General features: G+C 38.3%; 2 long non-coding RNA genes across 2 annotated transcripts; both read left to right on the forward strand.

Annotated features, from left to right (window-relative positions):
• Positions 1–311: 311 nt before the first annotated feature.
• LOC311594275 lies at positions 312–736 on the forward strand. The gene is made up of 2 exons (XR_014778020.1): positions 312–448; positions 567–736. It is a non-coding gene; the product is annotated as an uncharacterized lncRNA (long non-coding RNA).
• Positions 737–12,119: 11,383 nt separating this feature from the next.
• On the forward strand, positions 12,120–12,539 carry LOC311594080. The gene is made up of 2 exons (XR_014777953.1): positions 12,120–12,314; positions 12,437–12,539. It is a non-coding gene; the product is annotated as an uncharacterized lncRNA (long non-coding RNA).
• The last annotated feature ends 985 nt before the right edge of the window (positions 12,540–13,524 follow it).

A 13,524-nucleotide genomic window follows, 5' to 3' on the forward strand; every position in this document is an offset into this window, starting at 1 on the left:
AAAAAAAATTTTGTTTGCTTGAAAAAATTATTTGAGTGAATTAAAAATTTAATAATCCCTTTTTTGTTGTGTAATCTTTCACAGTGGATATCTTGTTTATACTCTCAATATATTTTGATGTATACTATTTGAACTAGAGTTTACATACATTAGAAATATCATATATAATTTAAAAACATTAAAAAGGAATACATTCTCTGGAGAAATACATATGTTCTGACCTCCAGCATCTGGGTACTCTGGCCTTGTGCTTGGTGCTGAGATAAGCAAGCCTTGCAGCTGTGCCTAACCTTACTGCTTCCCAGTGATTTGCATGCACTCACTTCAAAGCCTTGGGGACTTATTAATATACCAGTCACACTCTGTGCAGTTGTCTTACACTCTGGACTCAGCATAGACATGAGGGCTCCTGTTCAGTTCTTTGGGCTCCTGTTACTCTGGCTTCCAGGTAGAAAAGAACTAAAATGTGGATTTTGCCTGTTACATCATGCTTAGTGCTGACTGGAGTTTGGGGAAAGTCCTCTCTATTCATTTTATTTGTGTATTTATTATGTCTCCACTCCTAGGTGCCAGATGTGACATCCAGATGACCCAGTCTCCATCCTCCCTGTCTGCATCTCTGGGAGAAAGTGTCACCATGAAATGCGGGGCAAGTCAGAATATTGGTAGTAATTTAGCGTGGTATCAGCAGAAAGCAGGGAAAGCTCCTAAGCTCCTGATCTATGCTGCAAAGAACTTGGCAGATGGGGTCCCATCGAGGTTCAGTGGCAGTGGGTCGGGGACAGATTTTTCTCTCACCATCAACAACCTGGAGCCTGAAGATTTTGCAACCTATTACTGTCAACAGTATAGTAACCTTCCTCTCACAGTGATACAAGTCATAACATAAACCTCCATGTAAGCAGAAGTGAGAGGCTGGCCTAACCCATATGTTTTTCCTCTTTAGTCATACACTGATGCTGTTTCTCGGATGTACCAGGATTTTTAACAAAGCTTGTGGAGATGCCTTTGTTTTTATAGAAGAGGCTAGCTAGTTTTCTGTCATGTAACTATCTTCTTTCTTTTCCTCTTCAGCAAATCAGATTACCAATATCTTTTCTGCCTTAACAGAGGACACAGCCATTCCCCATGAGAAGTCTGTATTATATCCCTACTGGGACTCAAAACAAAGTATGGATGTTACAGTGCACATTCCATCACATACTGTTTAAATACAGAAAATTAACTTAAAATATCCAGTCTTTAAAAGCAAGAAATACTACTGAGAGAAGCTTATAATAGAAAGGATTCCTGGTTTTCTTACAAAAGCTAGAACATATATGTAAGAGAAAGAAAAGTCTCCCTATCTACTCTGCTGTGTCTTAAAATTCCAGCAGAGGGGGTTGATCTTAGCTGTCTGCAGCTCTTCACATAGGATTTTTTCTGTCTCCTATTTTCATTGGTCTGCTTATCAAATAATCTTGACCAATACCAATAATATGACTTTGAATTGCACTGTATGAAGTGGAGTACTACCACTTTGCCTATATGAATACTTCCACATTTGTGAAATCATAGATTATAATAGGTTGTCTTAAACATGTTTCCAAAAGTTGTATTAATAAAGAATTGTTACCCCAGAGCATAGTTATAGAAACAAAATATAACACCAACACAGCACAACAATAGTAATCTATACTCATTGTTTTAAAAATATTATCTAATTCTTATCACTTTATCATGCTCAATTCATTTAACCACCTATCTGTAAACCTACAAGACATTCATGATTACTTATTATAATTTTATACAAAAGAGAAAAATGAACTCAGAGGATACAATGGCACTATCCTATGAATCACATTTTATTACTTATGCTTTGTAAAAATTCTTACATGAATTATAGACTTAGTTTATAAACCCTAGAAACTCTTTTAGGAATATCAGTTGCATTACATGGGTTTATGTGAAAATTTGAGAAGATATACATTTAAATGTGGTTCATAGAGCTGGAAAGAAAGAATGACCAGTGGCCAAGAGCACTTGCCTTTTTTAAAGTGGATCTTTAACTTCAGTTCCAAAGCATCCAGCATGGACTTTGAGACACATAGACACATAAACATTGTTCTTACAAACATGAAATAAAAACATTCATACACACAAAAATATTTTAAAGTGTTTTATGTTGGGCATGTTGGCACATACAACTTCATTTCCATTACTAAAAATGAAGATTCAAGTGGATCTTTATGTTCAAGGCCAACATGGTCTAGGAAGCCAGTTCCAGGATAGTGACAGCTTTGTTACACATACAACCTTGTCTCAAAAAAAAAATAAGCCAAAAAATGGTTCACATAATAGCACTAATAGATAAATTCACTATTTACTTGTATTACAATTAATGTACCGAGGATATTCTGTAGTCCTCATTATATGTAGAGATTTTATTGCAATTATTTCTAAATATTTAGGTTGAGATCCCACTCTTTATGCATTTGTATACTAGTGTTATCAGCAAACATTATATTTAACGCCTTTTATCGATAATTTCTTATAACATTTGGTCCACCTGTGTTATTGTTTTGGATACTAGTTAAAAGAGTAGATATTTTGGTCTTTTTATACTGAGTCATAAAATGTCCAAAATTTTCTCATTAGGTATTATGTCTAAGCTTTATAGACAGCACAAGAAGATATTTTTGTCCATAAGCGTTCTCTTTCAATTTACCATGAATAACTATTGACTCCCAGAAAAATTATTTTTTAGACACTATAGAGTTATTATGCAATTCTTCTTACTTTTCAGGAGGCTACAGTGTATAATGACTTTGCCTTGTGAAATACATTCCACAGGGTCATGACGCATCTCAGGAAGGAAATGAGGTGATGAATGTGGAGAGTCAGAGGGTTAGGAAGAGGAGGGAGAACATGAGGAGGAGACACTAAAAGAAAATATACTTAATTTCTTTTATTTACATCCTTGTCTTACTTTACATATCAGTCAAAGAAACTTTTTTTCTTAATTTATTTCTTTTGTTTTTTACATACACATTTATATTATTCCAAATAGCTTATTTGAATGATTCTGGGGGTACTAAGGTTCTTCTTTTCACAAATAATCAATAGCGGAAGCACAGATTTTAAACACACAGATGTGTTACAAAGAAGGGATGCATAACTTGCATAACTTGAAGACATGGTAAATAGCCAGATGCACTTTGTATTATCTGTGTGTCTTTTTATCTACTATGAGTGCATTTTGAAACTGAGTTCCCTCAAATTTCAGTGGCAGTGGACCTAGGAGAAATTTAACTCTCTTTATCAGGAGCTTGACCTTGAGCATTTTGAAACATATTAGTGTCAAGAGCATAATGTTTTCCCAAATCATAGTGATACAAGTTATACCAAAACTTTCATGGGAAGAAGAAGTCAGAGGATGGGATGCCCAGTTGCTCAACCCACTATTTCATATTCTGAAAACCCTTTCTATTTGACAGGTGGTATAGTTTGAACGGAAATGAATGCATGGGATCATATGTTTGAATGATTAGTCTCTGGTTAGTGGCACTATTTGAGAAGAATTAAATGTAGCCTTGTTGGAAGAAATATGCCACTGGGGTAGCCTTTGGGGTTTCAAAATAAATGTGTCAGCCTCAGTCTCTGTCATCTATCTTTAGTTCTATCTATCTTTCTACCTATCTCTCTATCTATCTATCTATCATTTATCTGTCTATCCATTTCCACCTCCATCTCTCTCTCTCTGCCTGCAACTTGCCAATCAAATGTGAGTTCTCAGATACACCTCCAGTACAATGTCTGCCTACCTGCTAACATGCTACTGGCTATGATATTCATGAACTCACCCTCTGAAACTGCAAGAAAGACCTTGTTAAATGCTTCCAAACATGAAGTCCATAGCTTTGAGCTAAGCTGAACATAGTCATTTTTCATATGGTTTCATTTGTAGATGTAGTTCCCTATTCTTTTGTACCCTAAATGACTTTTAATCTTGATTTGGATTTTAGATAATTGCTACTTTTCCATTGCTGTGATTCTTAATTTGTCTTTACTGACATTACAACTACCTGTAGGTTTCTGTCTTGCAAATCTAACTTGCCTCCTCAAATAGGAAAATAAATGACCACTTAAGTACCCAAAGTCTCAACTCCTTGTCACCTAGAAGCTGTAAAAGAGGACCCTAAGATTTTCTGCACAAATATGCACAATACCTAAACAAAGCATCTTAGCAAGAGAATCTTAACTTTAGCATCATCCACCTTAGTCAGTAGTTTTTATTACACTATAACTCCCTTGTTACGTGTCAAAACATACAACACAAATCATGTGGTTTCCTTTAGAGAAACAAAAAAGACTCAGATTCTTCCTTTGTATCAACGCCTGTTGTAGTTCTAAATCATCTCTGCCATCCAAATATCTTCAAAAAATATGGCTTGATTATCTCAGTGTTCTGGAGCTCAAAATACACACTGATCTATAGGCAAGGCATGCAGGAGTTGGAGATATGGTTCAGTGGTTAACAACACTGGATGTTTGTTCAGTGGACCTGGATTCAGTTCCCAGTTCCCATATAGATGCTCATAAAGCTGTGGAACTTTAGTTTGGGGCAATCTGGCCCAGTCTTTTGGCATATCCAGGCACAAGACAGGCTCAGGCTACACATATATATATCCCCAACATTCAGTAAAATTGTAAATATTAGGGATTATTCATCTGACCACAAATTTCATCAGTCTGACTTGCCTGTTCTATGACAAAATAGAAATATTTTTAAATTATTTTATTTAATTTACATCCCTATTCTAACCCCTCTCATATCTCCTCTAGTCACACCTTCCCTCCCTCATCTCTCTTCCCTGCCTACCAAGTCTTCAGAAAGGGCAAGCCTCCCTCTCCTATCATCTGACCCCAGCCTATCAAGCCTCATCTGGACTGCCTGCATCCTCTTCCTCTGTGGACTGGCAAGGCCACCCTGGCAGGGGAAAGGAATCAATGAGTGGGCACCAGAGTCTATGGCAGAGATATCTCCTACTCCTCATATTATGGGACCCACAGGGAGGCTGTGCTGCCTATGTACTACATCTGAGCAGTCTAGGTCCTTTTCTTGCATGGTCCTTGGTTGATGCATCAGTCTCTGCAGCAACCCCGCCCCCACTGCCACACACTTGTTGGCTTCATTGTCTTCTTGTGAAGCTCCTATCCCTCCAAGGTCCTTCTATCCCCCAACTGTTGTTAAATGTGTGATTTAATAATGTTTATTATCAGGCCTATAATTATTGTTATTGCAATATAACCCACTAGCAATCAATCAAGACACAGACACCTGTTATATTCTAAAAATAACCTTAGTTAACCTACAGCAAGGCAAATATTAATACTCTAAACTAATTCCCATAATGGTATCCCATACCTGTCCCATTCCTATGCCACCTGCCTCTAATAATTTTGATCAAGATATCTTCCATCCATAATCCCAAATACTTGCTAATGTTCTTCATCTGGGCCAAATCCTCCATCCACACCGGCCATGTACTTCTCTTCCATGTAACCATGGCAGCCCTCTTCTTCTTCTTCTTTTCTTCTTCTGGTCTCTCTTTTTCTTCCCAAGATTCTCTCTGTCTCTCCAAGCCCAGGAACCTTAGCCACAACTATCCCATTTGCCCTGCCCAGGTTTGATGGATTTTTATTAATTAAAATAAAAACACATCAGATCATCCTCCAACACCCAATGTCCCTAAGACTCCTTGTGCTTATCATATCCAAATTATATAAAGAGCTCAAGAAATTAAACACCACCAAACCAAATAACCCAATTGAGAAATGGGGCTTGGAACTAAACAGAGAATTCTCAACAGAGGAATATCAAATGGCTAAGAAACACTTAAAGAAATGCTCAACCTCCTTAATCATCAGGGAAATGCAAATCAAAACAACTCTGAGATTCCATCTTACACCCATCAGAATGGCTAAGATCAAAAATTCAAGCGACACCACATGCTGGCGTGGATGTGGGGAGAGAGGAACACTCCTTCATTGCTGGTGGGAATGCAAACTAGTACAACCACTTTGAAAATCTATCTGGTGCTATCTCAGAAAAATGGAAATAGGACTTCCTCAAGACCCGGCTATTCCACTCCTTGGAATATACCCAGAAGATGCTCCAGCACAAACAAGAAAATTTGCTCAACCATGTTCATAGCAGCCTTATTCTTAATAGCCAGAACATGGAAAAAGCCTAAATGTCCATAAGTAGAAGAATGGATAAAGAAACTGTGGTACATATACACTATGGAATACTCTTCAGCTATTAAAAACAAGGAATTCCTGAAATTTGTGGATAAATGGATTGAGCTAGAAATGATCATAATGAGTGAGTTAACCTAGAAGCAGAAAGACTCAAATGGTATATACTCACTTATATCTGCATATTAGCCCAAGGGGCATGTCCCACGAAAGCCTTCACTTACCAGGAAACTGAGACAGTGGGGAGGACATTCTAGTGGGACTCTAGATGAGAGAATCATGGGAGAATGGCAAAGTAGAAGGATCCAGAGGGTCCTAAAAGCTACAAGTAGAACATTATGATAGGCAGATTTGGGCCCAGGGGTCCCGCTCAAACTAAGGCACCAGCCAAGGACAATACAGGCGGTAAACCTTAAACCCCTACCCAGATCTAGACAATGGACAGAACTCTCTCCACAGTAGAGTTGAGAGTGGGATATTACTTTCTCACATACTCTGGTGCCTCAACTTTGACCATGTCCCCCAGGAGGGTGAGACCTGGTGGCACTCAGAGGAAGGACAGCAGGTCACCAAGAAGAGACTTGATACCCTACGAACATATAGAGGGGGAGGTAATCCCCCTCAGGAACAGTCATAGGGGAGGGGAATAAGGAGAAAATGGGCGGAGGGAATAATGGGAGGATACAAGGGATGGGATAACCATTGAGATGTAACAAGAATAAATTAATAAAGTAAAAAAAAAAGATTCAAATAGGAAAAAAAACAAACAAACAAAAAAGACTCCTTGTGCTCCACCTCAAATTTTGCCTAGGAATATTAGCCTCTGCTTTGATCCCCCACTGGATGGAGTCTTTCAGAGAACCTCTATGGTATTTCCTGTCCTGTTCCTTCTCTTTAACCGCTTCTGCTGTCATTTAGATTTGCCCTTCTAAATGATAATTAACCATCCTCCCTATGGTTGCCCTTGTTCTTTAGCTTCTTTAGGTGTGTCTGTTCTAGTGTGCTTATCCTATAATGTGTGGTTAATATCTGCTTACAAGTGAATATATACCATGCATGTCTTTCGGGGTCTGGTTCTCTCATTCAAGATAATCTTTTCTAGTTCCATCCATTTACTTGCAAACTTCAAGAACAAAACAACAACCTAGAGACTAGGAAAAGATCTTCAACAATGCTACATGCAAGAAAGGACTAATATCCAGAATATATAAATAACTTGAGAAACTAAATACCACCAAACCAAATAATCCAATTAAAAACCGAGGTACAAAGCTAAACAGAGAATTCTCAACAGAGGAATATTGAATGGCCAAGAAACACTTAAAGAAATGCTCAACGTCATTACTCATCAGGGAAATGCAAATCAAAATAACTCTTAGATTCTATCTTACACCTGTAGAATGGCAAAATACAAAAACTCAAGCCACAACACATACTGGCAAGGATATGGAGAAAGGGGACACTTCTCCATTGCTGGTGGGGTTGCAAATTTGTACAACCATTTTGAAATTTAAATTGCACCTTCTCAGAAAATTGTGAATAGCTCTACCTCAAGACCCAGTTATACCATACCGGGGCACATACCTGAAAGATGATCCACCATAGAACAGGAACATTTGCTCAACTATGTTGATAGCAGCTTTATTCATAATAGCCAGAATCTGAAAACAACCTAGATGTCCCTCAACTGAAGAATAGGTAAAGAAACTGTGGTACATTTACACAAAGAATAGAAATCTTAACAAATTTATAAGAGAACATTTTAAAGGAAAACAATCCTTGTCTTCATCATGAGTACCTAAGAATTGGACACACTCATTCTGCTGTGTGTAATGAACATCGCATGATACACAGCTACTCACTTTGTTTTGTTGTTAATGCTGTTGTTTATTTGTTTTTGGTAAGATTTTTAACTTCTGCAATCTTGTGGCTCAGTAAAAAAAAAAATTACTGTATATAAAACATTTCAGGCTTACACTTCTGATGCCATGGGTTATTACTTGTATTACTGTAGGAGAAATGTTGTCACCTTGTACAGAGTAAGAAGTTGCCACGTCTTCAGGCTCCAGGCAGTTGAAGATGAAAGAATCATCTGAAAAAACCCACCCTCAGTGAACCCTGATGAGATTCTGTGCTACACACGGGATTCCTATAGACCAGGAGCTTCAGAGATTTCCCTGCTTTCTTTTGATACTAAGATATCCATGATTCAATATTCTGAATTGCCAGGCAGATGATGATGACTTTGACTCGCAGAGATGCAGTCAAAAGGGAAGAAACTAAGTGTTTTTGTGCTGCATTCTATTCTTGATTTTGGAAAGTTAAAAAGAGGTGTCCTCATCACTAGCATTGTAAAAATTTTCCAAATTATAAAGATGCACTGAACACTGTTGCCATAATGTTCTTGTGGACTGGGTACAGTTTAACTTTGTTCACTCAAATAATGATTTCTCTACCTCACTATCTGGCTTCAATCTGGACATTGCATTGCAATAATTATTCTAAATATATCCTATCTGAAGTTTGAGTAAACATGCCACCATTTGTTCTCTGTATTGCCAGTAAAAACCAACTAGTCAATGCTGAACAATCACAGAGAATAGGGTGGGACATGCTGTTCCAGTTTGGGGAGCATAAAAGAGGAAGAAGTGGAGGGTAGAGCAATGAGAAGACCAGGAACCATCAGGAGAAATGAACCATGCCTAGGAGATGATTTAAAGGCAAATATAAAGTGGGAAATCGGAATGGGAGGAAATCAGTATGGAGGTTTAGGATGGAGTGATTATTGCACAATGTTGTGCTATGAGCTAATTAAATAGATTTTGGTCTCTCTGTGAGGTTTTTTGGGTTATTTGTGGTTATTTGGGTTATTTTGGTTATTTGACTACTAGTAACAGGGGCCATGCAGACTGAAAAAGAAAACCTCTAACCAGACAAGACTTCTAGTGGAGGGAGGACAACACCAAGCCACCCACAAACTTAAAACCAAAATTTACCTTGCCTGTAAGATGTGTAGGGATAAAGATAGAACAGCACATAGAGCAGAAATTGAGGGAATGGCCAGCCAATGCCTAGCCAGACCCAAGACTCACCCTTTGGAAGACAGCTAACCCCTGACACTATTAATGCCATTCTGCTATGCTTTCAGACAAGAGTCTAGCAGAGTTTTTCTCAGAAAGGATCCACCCAGCAGTGGTTCAAAACAGATGCTGAGACACACAGCTAAACATTGGGAGAAGCATAGGGAGTCTTGTGCAAGAGTGGGGGGAATGATAAGAGGACAAAGTGCTGAGAGGAGCTCCACAAGCCCAATAGAGCCAGCTAGCCACGGCCAAGAAAGGCTTGTGAGACTGAAGCACCTATCAAAGACCACGCGTGAATTGGGCCTAGGCCCTTTACACAGATGTAGCCAATAAACAGTTCAGTCTTCATGTGTGTTCTCTAGTAATGGGAACAGGGCCTGTATCTGACATGGACTCTGTTGCCTGGTTTTTGATCACTTCCCCATTCTGGGACTGCCTTTCCAGGCCACAGGGAAAGAAGACATCATCAGTCATGATACAACTTGATTATCTACAGTGAGTTTGTAGGGGGCTTTCCTTTTCTGAGGAATAGGGGGGATGCAGAATAGGGAGAGATGGTGTGGCTGGATGAAGAGGAGGGAGGGGGCTACAACTGGGATATTAAGTGAATAAGTAAAATTTAAAAACTAAAATTTTTGAAGTAGTAAAAATAGTCCTGGTGTGACCTGATGTACAGGGGAGGGTTTGTACAGTAGGAGTGTTGCTTCCTTTTTCTGAGGAGAAGGGGAACAGAGAAAGGAGAAAGAGGGTGGAAGGGTAAGATCAAGTGGAAACGATGAGGGGAGCTGTGATCAGGATGTAAGATAAACAAGTAATAAATTTAATTTAAAAATAACCGTGAATGTCCACTTCATAAGCAACAGAGTAGGAAGACACACAGATCTCAAAGTGTACAGGTATTTATTCAATATGTATGATTTAACCCTTATTTTCTTAAGAAGGTATAATCTAAACCAAACCATTTAATATGTAACCCAATCTAAGGCCAATTGGTAAAGGAAAGTTGAGTGTTTTTGGCATTCCCTTTGTACTTCCATATATCATTAAAGGAGGTGTGGTAAGAATTCAGATCCCAGATGCCTGGCCAAAATATGATTTGCTTATTGTTTTAGGTTGAGAGGAACTGTCATCCTCTGTTATCATCCGCTGAACGTGCCCTGAGTGAACCTTACATCCTGAGAAAGCAAGACTCTCCTCTAAGCCTCAAAGATAAGAGAGCCACAGATACAGCTGTTAGGTATCAGCAGGAAGAAAGTGCAGTGAAGAAGCATGTAGACCAACATACTGTTAATCCATCCCAAAGCTGCTGGGTTGCACTCCCAATGGGGAGGATGCCCTGTATATTGAAGAAGCTGCTTTATGACTAGGTGTTCTTTTTCTCACCCACCCATCACTCAAGTCCACGCCCCTGAAAAATCGTCAGTGTTGTTCTCACACTGAAATACCGTATAGTTTTTCATAATTATGTTTCTAAAAGACCTCAAGGAGTCCCTGACACTAGAACAAGTGTCTGAAGACTGAATAGATTCTATTTCTCTTAACGATAAATACTGCTGGATGGCCAATGCAAAGACATATTTGTGTTACAAAGATGCCAACACATTCCTGCATGTCAGCTTGTTTGGAAACTGAGAAGCAGATGAGGAGGCTGTTAACTAAATCAGGATAATTTATCTAGTTACTACTCAAGAGTGAAAAGTGAAAATATCATTTGTAATACACAGCAGAGCCATGTATTGAGCGGCAGTGTTTTCTGTTATAGTATTCAAGTCTATCATCACCAGTCAAACCTTTATGCTGAAAAACTCTGGGAAATAGTAGCAAAAGGCAGAAAATAAAAAAATACAGAGCATCCCAAGCTGACAAAATGATGTACACATTTCCTCTGTAATATGAAAGTACCTCTATCTTTATATAGAATTAGAACTTCAGGTTACATAGGTTGTTGGGCTCAAGGCAATAATTGTACATACCATATATTTTCTTTTTTTGCACTGTTGTAAGTATGAATAAGCCATAAAAACTCATTTTAATCAAGTAAGCATGGTCCTGACAAGTTATCCACTTAATTTAAAGTAATGACTACTCCATACTCCAAACATGTCACAAGGAGAATACATAATAAATATTTTTAACCAATCAGAATTATTTGAGTGGGTCAAAGATCTAATAGACTCTTCTCTGTTATAGATGCACTGACAGCAGGATATTCTTCTATATTATACAAGTATATCTTTGAAATATATTATTCAAAATAATTTGCATATATTATAAATATCATCTATTATATTAACACTTTAAAAAGAAATTCATTTGTATACAACAGGCCTACTGATATGTTTTAGTTGATTTTGTATCCAGCCACATTGCTGAAGGTGTTTATTAGCTGCAGGAGTTCCTTGGTAGAATTTTTAGGGTCACTTATATATATTATCATGTCATCTGCAAATAGTAATAGTTTGTGACCTCAGCCAAGCACAGTGGTGGCGGGGCCTGGCTGCTACAAAGAAGACATGTTTTTAGACAATACTCATGCAAAAAGAACTCCAGGACTGTATGTGTGACTAACTGTGTAACAGGCTATTTTAGTTTCTGTTCTGTGGAAAGTGTAAAGCATCCCAGCAAAGAGTTTTACTGTACACCTTTTTTTTTTTACACATGGTGTTGATTGCCAAATGTAATAGTCTGATCATGACACTAAATAAATGTGTTTTTTAAAAAATAAAAGAAACACATTCTCTGGGCATATATGTGTGGTCTGACCTCAGGCATCTGGGGATATTGGGAGTGTGCTAACTGCTGAGATGAGCAAGCCTTGCAGCTGTGCCCATCACTAACTGGTTCCAGTGATTTGCATGCCCTCACTGTACATCCTTGGGGACTTCTTCATATACCAGTCACACCCTGTGCTGTTGTTATTGATGTCAGGACTCATCTTGGATATGAAGACCCTTGCTCAGTTCCTTGGGCTCCTGTTTCTCTGGTTTCCAGGTAAAAAGGAATATAGGGAGAAATTCACTGTTGCATTGTGTTTAGAATAGACTGGCATTTGAGGGAATGTCCCCTCTTATCATGCTTAACAATGTGAGTATTTATTATGCCTCCACTCTTAGGTGCCAGATGTGACATCCAGATGACTCAGTCTCCATCTTCCCTGTCTGCATCTCTGGGAGACACAGTCACCATCACTTGCCAGGCAAGTCAGGGCATAAGCAGTTATTAATAAGCAGAAACCAGGGAAAGCTCCTAAGCTCCTGATCTATTGGGCAACCAACTTGGAAAATGGCATTCCGTCAAGGTTCAGTGGCAGTGGGTCTGGGAGAGATTATTCTCTCACCATCAGCAGCCTAGATCCTGAAGACATTGCAGATTATTACTGTCAACAATATGATAAGTATCCTCCCACAGTGATACAAGTCATAACATAAACCCGGTGGAAACAGAAGTGAGAGGCTGGGTAGCCTCGCTGCTCTTCCTCATGAGTTACTCACCAAAACTGTTTCTTAGATGTTTTGGTAGAAGAGGCTAAATATACTGTAACTCTCTTTATTTCTCTTCATCTCCATCTATACAGAGTACCAGTGTCTTTTCTGCCTTAACAGAGGATACAATTATTACTTGTGATGAGTTATATTCCCAGGAGGGACTCATAAAGAGCAGTAGAAGTTTCTGTGGACCTTCCAAGCATACGTTGTTTATATTTAAAAAATCTAAATTCCAATATTTAAAAGGTAGACAAATATTACAGGGAGAATCTGATAATGGAAAGGATTCTTGGTTTTTTTATTTTCTCACAAAATCTAGAGCGTAAGTGTCATAGAAAGGGAAGGTTGCCCAAGCATGGTCCTCTGTTGTGTTTTGAAATTCCAGTAGTGTTTATTGAGGCTCTCAGCTGTCTGCAGCATTTTATACAGTATCCTTCTGGTTCTTGTGTTCACTCTCCTGCTTACAAGAATCAAGTAATAATAAATCTTGATCATATGGCTTTAAGTCCCACTATGAAAAGTGGAATACAAGTATGACTATATGAATCATAGCGAATGAAGGGTTCTTAAACATGCTTGCAGAAGTGATATTGATGAATACATTATATAATAAAATATAGTTTTATAAACAAAACACTGATACAACAGCAGTGATCTATACTTCATTCTGTTTCTTTCATTTTTAACAGAAATCTTACATGGCTAAGATATATTTC

Source organism: Acomys minous, assembly GCF_964271855.1.
Source record: "Acomys minous genome assembly, chromosome: 3".
NCBI lineage: Eukaryota > Metazoa > Chordata > Mammalia > Rodentia > Muridae > Acomys > Acomys minous.